This window comes from Temnothorax americanus, unplaced genomic scaffold, assembly GCF_048541705.1.
Source record: "Temnothorax americanus isolate GAGA-0224 unplaced genomic scaffold, ASM4854170v1 Scaffold55, whole genome shotgun sequence".
NCBI classification, from domain to species: domain Eukaryota; kingdom Metazoa; phylum Arthropoda; class Insecta; order Hymenoptera; family Formicidae; genus Temnothorax; species Temnothorax americanus.
In genome coordinates this window covers 992,477-1,004,090 of record NW_027509705.1, presented here as the reverse complement: position 1 = coordinate 1,004,090, position 11,614 = coordinate 992,477, and the positions used below count along the sequence as shown (strand labels likewise).

Sequence of the window (11,614 nt, the reverse complement as noted above, 5' to 3'; positions counted from 1 at the left end):
AAAAAATATATATATATATTTTTTCGACCCGAGAAGGTAGAGGACGGCCTTAAGTTCATTTTATACGACTTGTTAGAATTTGCCTGAACTCACAAAACAGTCACAGAAAAATAAAATAAGATTTTATTTGTTAAACATATGTAATATCTCCAAAACTACTTAGCTAATTAAAATAATTTTATATTAATTTTATTTATCTATTTCTCAATTATTAAAATTTGAGCTGTTAAGTTTTTGTTTAATATAATGCATATAGTTTTAAACATTTTTTATGTATTTAGCGTATGTTTTTTTTATAAAATTTAATAATAATTTTTAATAATCAATGCGGTGGCTAAAAATCTTTTAAAACTTAAAATATTTGTTATTAAAGCCAGAATTATTAGAATTAAATCCTCTGTTCTAAAATTTTACTTTATTAAATCATATATTTATTTCATGTTTTATTTCAATTTGTGTATCATGTGTTAAACTATCGAAATATGTTTTAGAGTCTAGTGATTAGCATCGAGAAGTTTGCAAAAGTCTCAAAGAGTTACGAAAAAGTTGTTCTGCAGAAATACATGAATCGTTACATCATGTTTATTTCAACTGTTGCGACTTCCTTTATAATAGCAGGAATCACTGTTATTTGCGCTCCTCTATTTTTACATTTGGAATTTCCCATAGACATGTGGTACCCGTTTTCAACAAAATCATCATTTCAAAAATTTATTCTCTACGTTATGCAAATATTTGGAATTGCACATACTGTATTCTGTTTTGGTGTGGATGTCATGATTACCGTTATGTTATTTTATTCTTCAGCTAAATTTGAGATATTAGCTTCAGAAATACAACATGCTACTAATGAAATTCATGTAATATCATGTATCAGAAAACATCAAAAAATAATAAGGTAAGTGATAAAAATATGATATTTTAGATTTCTCACAGAGCAGAGTTACGTTTACCAATTATTCCTAACTGTAGGGATCAGCTGACCGCTACACATGATGAAATCACACGCACACGCAGGCGCACGCGACACTCACGCGCACACACACGCACGCACGCACGCACTATCGCTCACTCACTCACTTTAGTTTCATTAAAATTGAAATAATATTTAACCTTGTGAATGCCGGCTTTCTTTTTAATAATTTTGATAAGTGTCAGAAAAGTTTTTGTAACAATGAAGAATTAGACAATAATTGTATCAGAATTGGGAAGCTTACTGACATACAAGAGTATTTAAGTACATCGAGTTTTAATAAATGTTATCGTGCTTATGACACTTTTCATTTGTCTTATGAGAAGCGCGATCGTGCTTTTTAGCACTCAAAAAATTAAGAACATGAAATGAACATAAGCCAATCACATTTGAAAGAAATTATATAAACTACTGTTTATACCCTGTAGAGATACAATAATTTTATGTTGTTTTAGTTTTTAAAAAAGACGGATGAATAATTTCACACAAGTAGAAGAAAGTTCCCTATTATGAGATATTACATCTATTTTGTGAGATCATTGTGTGATTGCCGGAAGTCTAAGGACAAAATTGAGAAATGTAGATGATTTTAAAGGAAACTTAATAAGCTTTAAGATGCTAAAATGTAAAAACTAATTTAAATATTAATTTTTTTAAAAATTTGAAAAATTTGAAAAATTAAAAATAATAAACAGAATAATAAATTTCTTTTGCCAGTGTATAGAATAACAATTAAAGTAATTTAAATCGACCTGACTGGCAATATATATAACGTCTTTCCGATATGAACATTGAAAAACTGTGAGCCAACTTGGTTTGTCGGATTCACACAGCACTTTTTTCAGATCAATATCGAGACATCATTAATTTTGACCATGGTTTTGGTCAGTTGATGTAATTTCTAAATTAAATAGTTTTTAATTTTATTGCGAAAAATATTACCCCAGCCAGGGTTTGAACCTGGAACCTCCCGTATACCGTGCGGGTGTCGTGCCAATTCGACCACTGGGGCTGTGGTAATATTTATCGCAATAACAACTGTAAGATGGAGCACCGATTACTAGGTCGACGGTGTATAATAAACAGAATAATAAATTTTTTTCGCCAGTGTATAGAATAACAATTAAAGTAATTTAAATCGACCTGACTGGCAATATATATAACGTCTTTTCGATATGAACATTGAAAAAATTACTTTAATTGTTATTCTATACACTGACGAAAGAAATTTATTATTCTGTTTATTATACACCGTCGACATAGTAATCGGTGCTCCATCTTACAGTTTTTATTGCGATAAATATTACCACAGCCCCAGTGGTCAAATTGGCACGACACCCGCACGGTATACGGGAGGTTCCAGGTTCAAACCCTGGCTGGGGTAATATTTTTTGCAATAAAATTAAAAACTATTTAATTTAGAAATTACATCAACTGACCAAAACCATGGTCAATATAATGATGTCTCGATATTGATCTGAAAAAAGTGCTGTGTGAATCCGACAAACCAAGTTGGCTCACAGTTTTTCAATGTTCATATCGGAAACACGTTATATATATTGCCAGTCAAGTCGATTTAAATTACTTTAATTAAAAATGATAAACTTTATGCAAAATCGAAAAAGTATGTTCCTAATATGAAATACCTCGAGAAATCGTTAATAAAATGCAAAATACATCAGTATTGCAATTAGAAAACTTTATTTAACGTTTCTGAAATACAAATATAATAAAGAAGCTTATTATCAATCATCGCAAATCCACTCATACCCAACATTTCCAGCGCAGCCAGTGTGCGCCCAGCATGAGCATGTGATCACCGTCAGCACCTTCTTATAATTTCGTATACTCCTTCCCTTAACTTTAACGTAATAGTTCTCCTTTTTTATTACAATAACTTTCATACTTCAGCAATAATTGTCACTCGAGTAGAGGTTATCTTATAAGTATTAAGGGCACTCCTTTGACTATATAAGTATGGACTGCTAGTGGCCTGCATAAACTATAGCACGACTGCGAGCCGACATTGATTCGAGGTTAAGCCCCGCCCCGATAACCAAAAAACGGGAATTCAATATATTCAACGTAGAACCTTTTAAATAAAAAATAGAAATAAAATACATTTTGAGTAAATAAAAGATAGTGATAAAAGAATAAATAGAAATAAATATGAAATCGTGAAAATACAATATTTAATCATATATATTTTACTGTTTCTTAAAAATAAAAACAGTTTTTGTACAAGTGTGTCTAACAAAATTACCGTGCTCTTTCAGAGAAAGAATTTTATCCTCGTATTTTAATTTTATTTTTAAGAAGACCCACGGAAGTGTCCCTTTCCAATTTTGATGAGCTTTTAATATGTTGTTTTCTAGATAAAAATAAGGGACACATATTTTTTATACGTGCCCGTACGCATGTTTAGGGAGTGAAATACCCTGATTTGAAAAAAAATCAGTTTTTTTCTCTCTGGCCGAATATCTCCAAAACTATACAAAATAGAAAAATTTTTCAAAATGGAAATAAAGTGGCTTAAAAAGTACTTTGAAACAGTAACAAAAAAATTTTTGGTAATTGTGCAGATGGAAGTGGATTGGCTATTTGTCGCACAGATGGCGCGCGCGCGTAATGGGCCACTTTCCACGCACGTGTGATATAATTTTTTTTTACAAATTCAATCATAAAGTTATGTTTCAAAAAATTATTTCCAGGAATTAATTAGAAAACGCTCTGTATACACGCTTCCATTACCTCTAGTTACTCATATCTAGTATGTACAACACCTCTTATAACTCGAATTTTAAAACTCGAAGGATTGTATCATTTTGATTTTGTTGCTTCACATTTCTATCAATCTTGATTTTGTTGCTCCACTCCTACCATCAGAAAACAATCCCAAGATATTCCGGGAGAGGTACACTTGGATCTGATACATTTGGACATCGTTTACTTGGACACGAAAATGCGCGGCCCGTGCACTTAGATATGAAAATGCGCGACTTGTGCAGTTGGACACGAAAATGCGCAACCTTGTGCACTTGGACACGGTAATGCGCAAGTGAGTCCCGATTGCACACATTACGAATTGGACACGATAATATTTCCTGATCAGACACAATCTTGAGTAGATTTCCACTTACCACGTGAAGCGAAATTTACCCACACCCCCATGTGCAGCAGGGTGAAACAAGGTCCAAGATAGTACGATTCCAAATAAGGTTTTATTATGGGGTTACTGTGTCCAAACGGGACTGTGTCCGATCGGGACTGTCCAATCGACACTGTGTCCGATCAAGACTGTGTCCAATCGGAAATATGTCCGATCAGGAAATATTTTACAATTAGATTTAATATTTAATTCCTAATCATAATTAATAATCAGTGTTCGAGAGTCCGCGAATTAGAGACAACGCGAGAAGATGGACAAGTACACGCACGTAAATTAAAAAACTCAAAATTACAGAACAAAGTTCATAATGTCAATATAAATATATATATGTACAAGTAATTACAAATTGATATTGTGAGGACGAGTGTGGCCTAGTAGACAGCGCACTGGTCTATTGAGCCAAAGATCTCGGGTTCGATTTCCGGTAGAGTTAGACAAATTATATTCGCTCGTTCTCCTCTCGGAAGGCAATGGCAAACCACCGAGAGTATGTCTTGCCAAGAGAACTTCTCTAAAAAATATAGCCGTTAGGAATCGGCGTAGAACTGTAGGTCCCATGTACAATGTGTATAATCTACGTGCGCAACATATGTATATGGATATGAAGAGAAGTCACCACGCTCGGGCACAAGTAATAGGACTGAGAATGAATTACAAAATGTTTTTTTTAGGAAAAATGCCGTAAGCGGTAGCGCGCACAGAAGTTAGCACGGCAAAAGCGGCGAAATCTATCAAGCGAGCGAGTGTGAATTTCTAAGCGAAAGGCGATGTTAAGCAGTGTACAAGCAGTAGTATAAGTATACTGAGCGGGTGAACAACGAAAACGAGAGCTCCTGGTTGTCGCAACTATCCTTTTATAAGATCGGAAAAAGGCACTTTCTTCGCAGATCTCCAATTAAATTAAAGGATTTAAAACAATTAGAGGAGATCGAAGGCATTGCAATTGATCGATTGCAATAAAGAGAAAGTTAACAAAACTTCTCGAATAGAAATTGGCAGAAAATCCATGTTATAAACAAACATTATATAGATTTGATTATTTTATCAAGAGACACGGTAGTGTCTCGCGCCAAGTACACGCGAAGCGAGACGCACCGTGACTCTTTTACGCGAACGCATGAGTTGCGAGTATCCGAGATTTTGAGATCTCAATAACGAGTGAACGGATCAACTTCTAAGTAGGTTCGATCGATAGCTTGGGGTTTGATTTATAAATAAGAGTTTTTTTTTCGTTACGTGCCCTACGAGCGAAGATATTGCAATGCAAAGACCAAATGTGGAAAATTTTTTTTTAAGAAACGTCCACGTCGGACAAAAATGGCGGCTGGTGTGTCACTTTCCCATTTTTGACACGAGAGTGCACTCGTGCACTGTCGCAGTGCGTGACAGTTTTTTACAACCTAGAAAAGGATAAGTGTAAGTGTGATAGTCGTGACCGTTGCCGCGTCGTGACAAATAGTGAAATATATATAAGTATTGACCGTAAAGAGCTGATGCCGAGAGATCTTTAAGAAGAAAGGTGTATCTACAAAATTGTACAAACACGTACGTATATGCTGCCTTGTAAAAGTTGTCAAACTGTATGTTTACGCGAGCGTTACTTCTGTAGTAACTTACGATAATTTATGCCGGGATTACGATGAATTTAACGTAACGGGACGCGACGGACGCGAAGTAACGTAACGTGAACTTAAGAAATTACGATCGCCGTAATTTAAATATAACCTTAATCTTAACCTTCTATTCATACCAAGCTGTCAAATCATTTCTGAAATGCACGCTGCTTCACGTTACGGCGATCGTAATTTCTTAAGTTCACGTTACGTTACTTCGCGTCCGTCGCGTCCCGTTACGTTAAATTCATCGTAATCCCGATTACTCGTTTACGCGGGATGAATTATCATAAGTTGCTACAGAATCTCCATTTACGTGGAGGAATTATCGTATAAGTTACTACGGAAGTAAAACGCTCGCGTAAACATAGTATACGTGACAGATAGTGTGTGTGTGTGTGTGTGTGTACTACGTTTACGCGAGTGTTACTTCTGTAGTAACTTACGATAATTCACTAGTTTACGCGGAGTAAATTATCGTAAGTTACTACAAAATCCCGTTTACGCGAAGGAATTATCGTAAGTTACTACAGAAGTAACGTTTGCGTAAACGTAGTGTGTGTGTGTGTGTGTGTGTGTGTGTGTGTGTGTGTGTGTGTGTGTGTGTGTAATTAAAATTATTTATATTTATATTATACATATGTATATAATTTATTTAGTATTTATAGGATGATCGGCAGCAGGACGAGAAAAGCGGAAAAGCGACAACAATATTTCGATAGATTCGATAGATCGTATGGATGACATGCCCTTTTTAGAAGAGGATGCGTAACACTACAAAACGCATGATATCAGTACAAAATTACCTTTTTCAAAAAAGGTAAAAAAAAGGCGCCAAGTACACGCGTGGTTGTTACCTCGAAAAAAAAAACCCAAGTGGTAATATCATTAATTTTATTCAAAAATAAATAAAATTTATTCTAACCTAGGTAGTAGTAGCTTTAATTTTTTTAAACAAAATTATTAAATTACAAAATTGTTACTTTATTTAATCCAAGTGATATCTACTTCGAAAAAGCCTAAATAACAAGTAGTATCTATTAAAAAAAAAAAAAAAAAAAAAATGTGAAATCTTTTAATACTGCGCCAATTACAAAGAGAATATATACCTAAAAAAAAACCAAGTGGTATGTATCTTTGTATTCCTGAGAGTCTTTCTATCAACCCAAGTGGTAATATAATAGTTTTAATTCTCCTTGATAAAATTATAATATTACAAAGAATTATTTTAATCACAAAGAATTAAAGAGGTAACATTATAAAAAATAAAAATATTTAATTAAAATAAAATAAATAAATTTTTCTTGTAAAAAACTTGGCGCTGCTTTGTCCAAGGTCAACCTAGACTAACTTGCATAGGTGCATATAAGCATATGCATAAAGAGATGGATTGGTCTATGATCTAGATGGATTTCCTTTTGCACATATACATATAAACCGCACAAGACTCTCGTATGATATCGTAGCGTAACGTAACGTGGATTAACGCACAAGAAACGTATTGACGTATAAAGCGTCATCTACAATGGCAGCAGAAGTATACAGTAAGACGTAAGCAGTAAGTTATTGACTAATGGGATTTTTACAATTCAAGAATAATCGACTGTGATTGGTCAATAGAATAGTTTACTGCTTACGTCTTATTGCATACTCCTGCTGCCATTGTAGACGACGCTTAACGCCGTAACTGATACGTTTCTTGTGCGTTGACCCACGTTTCGTTACACTACGTTGCCATACGAAAGTCTTGTGCAAAGGTTCTAAACCTTAAAAAAGCAGCGCCAAGTTTTTTACAAGAAAAATTTATTTATTTTATTTTAATTAAATATTTTTATTTTTTATAATGTTACCTCTTTAATTCTTTGTGATTAAAATAATTCTTTGTAATATTATAATTTTATCAAGGAGAATTAAAACTATTATATTACTACTTGGGTTGATAGAAAGACTCTCAGGAATACAAAGATACATACCACTTGGTTTTTTTTTAGGTATATATTCTCTTTGTAATTGGCGCAGTATTAAAAGATTTCACATTTTTTTTTTTTTTTTTTTTTAATAGATACTACTTGTTATTTAGGCTTTTTCGAAGTAGATATCACTTGGATTAAATAAAGTAACAATTTTGTAATTTAATAATTTTGTTTAAAAAAATTAAAGCTACTACCACCTAGGTTAGAATAAATTTTATTTATTTTTGAATAAAATTAATGATACTACCACTTGGGTTTTTTTTCGAGGTAACAACCACGCGTGTACTTGGCGCCCTTTTTTTACTTTTTTTGAAATGGCAATCACATGCATGCGTTTAAGCAATTTTATACTTATCTGATTCGGTGATCAGAGAAGATGAACGCATAGCGCGATCAATCTTATAATTTCTAACAATTAGAGAAATAAAGTATATAATATTATAGTCCAAAATATCTTATGCACTACTATTACTACTATAAAATTTAAATTTATTTAATTTTTTAGCCTAAACCTCCACAATATCAGAAGAATTTGACAAAAGACATTTTTCCTTGAGTTTCATTAATTATATTTGAAGAAATTCTATTTTTTTTTCTGACGATGTTGTGCATTTTGCAATAGTTTTATCGTATAATTTTTTTTTCACACAGGCATGCTTCAATAATTTCATTGATTTTATTATTGTACGTGCGTCATATCTTTAATGGTATCTTTATTATTTATATCACCAGGATATCGTATCTTCTTCTTTGTTGGAGTTTTGCATATCTCTATACGTTCACGAGTACCATATTGAAATTACAATTCCACATTTTCAGTTTCCAAACTATGAATGCAAAATTAATTAATAAGTATAACGACAACAAGAATCATGCAATGAAAATTATGTTATTACCGATCCATGAATGTTGTTTATGGAGTTATTGAATTGATGCTTTCAACTTCTTTGACAAGCTGAATTGTTGAATTAATGCTGTCAACTTTTCCACTAACGTTAATTTTTTGGTTATTATCATCAACATTAATTGTTATAGCCCTTTCGACTCTTTCCTTCAGTAAGTTATGTTGTACATCGCGTGATGTGGATTTATCCAAAATATATATAATATACATTATACAAATATAAAAATGATAAATACAATAATTGATTAATCATATTCTATAAAATTAAAACCACATTATTACCTATTATTTTGCAAGCGTGGAAATTTAGATGGTATTGAATTTGGTTTTAAGTGAACGTGACTAAATCCAAATTGTTCAAAGCAATCATCGGAAAAGTGCAATTTACATATTTTGCTCAATTTTGGCATCCTTTGTGCACTTTCTTGCTTATTCAAAGTAAATAATGGTTCAACCCACTTTTTTCGAACATCTAGATTCGTTGGAAATCTATAGATACAAATAAAATAAATAATTTTCAATCTGTTGGAATTATGCTCTCCGCAGGGATCGAGATGGTGGTGGTGATTGATAACGAACGACTTCTCTATCTGCTGTTATTATAACTCTTTATTCTCGACTCTATCTCTACACACAGTATTTGCTCCGTGCGTTTCAGCGCCATCTACCGCTATCACCATGCAATAAAAGTGGAAACAACGATGAGATATGAGATATGTTTATTATTATATGTTGATTATTACCAAAGCTTCTTGTGCAATAGATGCAGTGTATTTTTTTACATTTTACTGTTAATAATTTCGGTAAGTAAAAATTGCTATACGCGCATAATCTATATTACTACGTTTACGCGAGCGTTACTTCTGTAGTAAACTTACGATAATTCACTCGTTTACGCGGAGTAAATTATCATAATTTACTACAAAATCCCGTTTACGCGAACGAATTATCGTAAGTATTACTACAGAAGTAACGCTCGCGTAAACGTAGCGTATGATTGTTACTATATAATTAGAGGTTGACTGCACAGCGGTATTTATGTCACTTTAATTACTGGAACTCCTATTTCAGTTCATTATTTTTACAACTTCTGACGCAACAACTACGATGACCTATTTTTAATAATAATACGCCTAATTGAATAGGAAAATATTCCACCCTGAGTTCACTATTCTCTCACCCGAGCGCTTTCGTAGCTCATGCTATCCCCTCCAACCAAACGCACAGAGCGAATAAGACACCGTATAAGACACGTGTGCACGCGATGAGCTCAGACTCTTGTCAGTCGCTTCGTACGGCGTGCGCGCCCGCATTGCTGCGCCGCGCAGTGCCCTCTGGAAGGGCGCGAGTGCTCTACTCGCACAAAGCATCTTTCCAACACTCCCTCCTTTTGTGCGGGTAGTGGGCTCGGGTCCTCTAAGTCTCTATCTTATCTGAAAAATGGCAAAATATTAGTTCCGAGTAAGATTTTGCTTTTAATTGCTCTCAAACTCTAAATTCGCTATATTATCTCTAATTGTAAGATATGCGAATTCTTCCAAAGGTAACGGTTTAGTCATGATATCAGCTAAGTTTTCTCTAGTTTCTATCCATCTAACTTCTACTTTCCCTTGATCTACACATTGTTTGACAAAATCTCCATGAGTATCTGCCATGTGCTTTCGGTTTCCAGTATCTTCTTTTTTTTTAAGTTTCTCTTTAATTCCTCTAGTTCATCATCAAACATTTTAAGTTTGTGACTTCCATTTTTCTTAATGCAGTTTCTTGCAGCTCTATTATCACACCATATTACTGACGGAAAGAACGTTTCTCCAACAACATGTCTGAGTGACTTGTCCAGTGAAATCACTTCTTGACATGCCTCACTCATTGCTAAGTATTCCGCTTGACATGTAGAGAGTGTGACATAAGTCTGTTTATGACTTCTCCATGCTATCACATCTCCAAATAGCTTGATAATATATCCTCCAGTAGATGTAGAATCAGTACAATCCTTGAAACTTGCATCTGTCAATGTTTCTAGTTCGTTTGTTCTTCCTCTAAATATCAGTCCTTTATTTACCATTCCTTTCAGATATCTAAATACTCTTTTCACATCTTGCCAATCTTCTTCTGTAGGCTCTAATTGTTTTCTTGCCAAGTAGTTTACTGCAAAGACTATATCAGGTCTTGTAGCGTTTGCTAGATACATCAAACTTCCAATATAGTTTCTCTATAAGGGACTTTTTTTATTTCTTCTTTTTGGATCACATCTTCATTGTTCGATTCTTCTAATCTGCTCCTTTTATTTTTATTGCTTACCTGTCTAGTGACCATAGGAGTACTTTGCGGTTTACATTCCTCCATATGGAACTTTTTCACCACACTTTCTGTATATCGTGCTTGATGGATACTCATATATTTGTCTTCTTTATTTCTCTCGATTGTGATTCCTAAAAAGCTCTTTGGTTCTTTAAGATCCTTAGTCTCAAATGTTTCATCTAATTTGCCTTTAAATTCCTCTAATTTCTCTAAGTCATTACTTGCGACCAGCATGTCATCCACATACATAAAGCAGTACTACTACCATTTTTCCTTCTTTCCTCCATGTGAACAGGCATGGTTCATGTAAGTCATTCTCTAATCCAAGTTTCTTAGCCTCTTCTGAAAATCTCTTATTCCATCTTTTTGGACTTATCTTCAATCCATACAAAGCTCTATTTAATTTACACACCTTGGTTTTCTTGGTGTTTTCATCCACTTCTATTCCCTCTAGAATCTCCATATATATTTCTTCTTCTAGAACTCCATTTAAAAACGCAGTCTTAACATCTAGCTGGCAAGCGTATAAGTTATACTTATTTATTATTGCCAATATAGATCTAACCAGTGACAGTCTTGAAACGGGTGCATATGTCTCTTTTAGATCATACGCGTTTTTATCTTTACAACCTCCAATCACAAGTCTTGCTTTGAATCTGGTAGATCCATTTGCCTCTAATT

At 33.6% G+C, this 11,614-nt stretch overlaps 1 pseudogene; it reads right to left on the bottom strand.

The window, feature by feature from the left end:
* Window positions 1-8,234: 8,234 nt before the first annotated feature.
* On the bottom strand, window positions 8,235-11,167 carry LOC143904649 (uncharacterized; annotated as a pseudogene).
* Window positions 11,168-11,614: the final 447 nt, after the last annotated feature.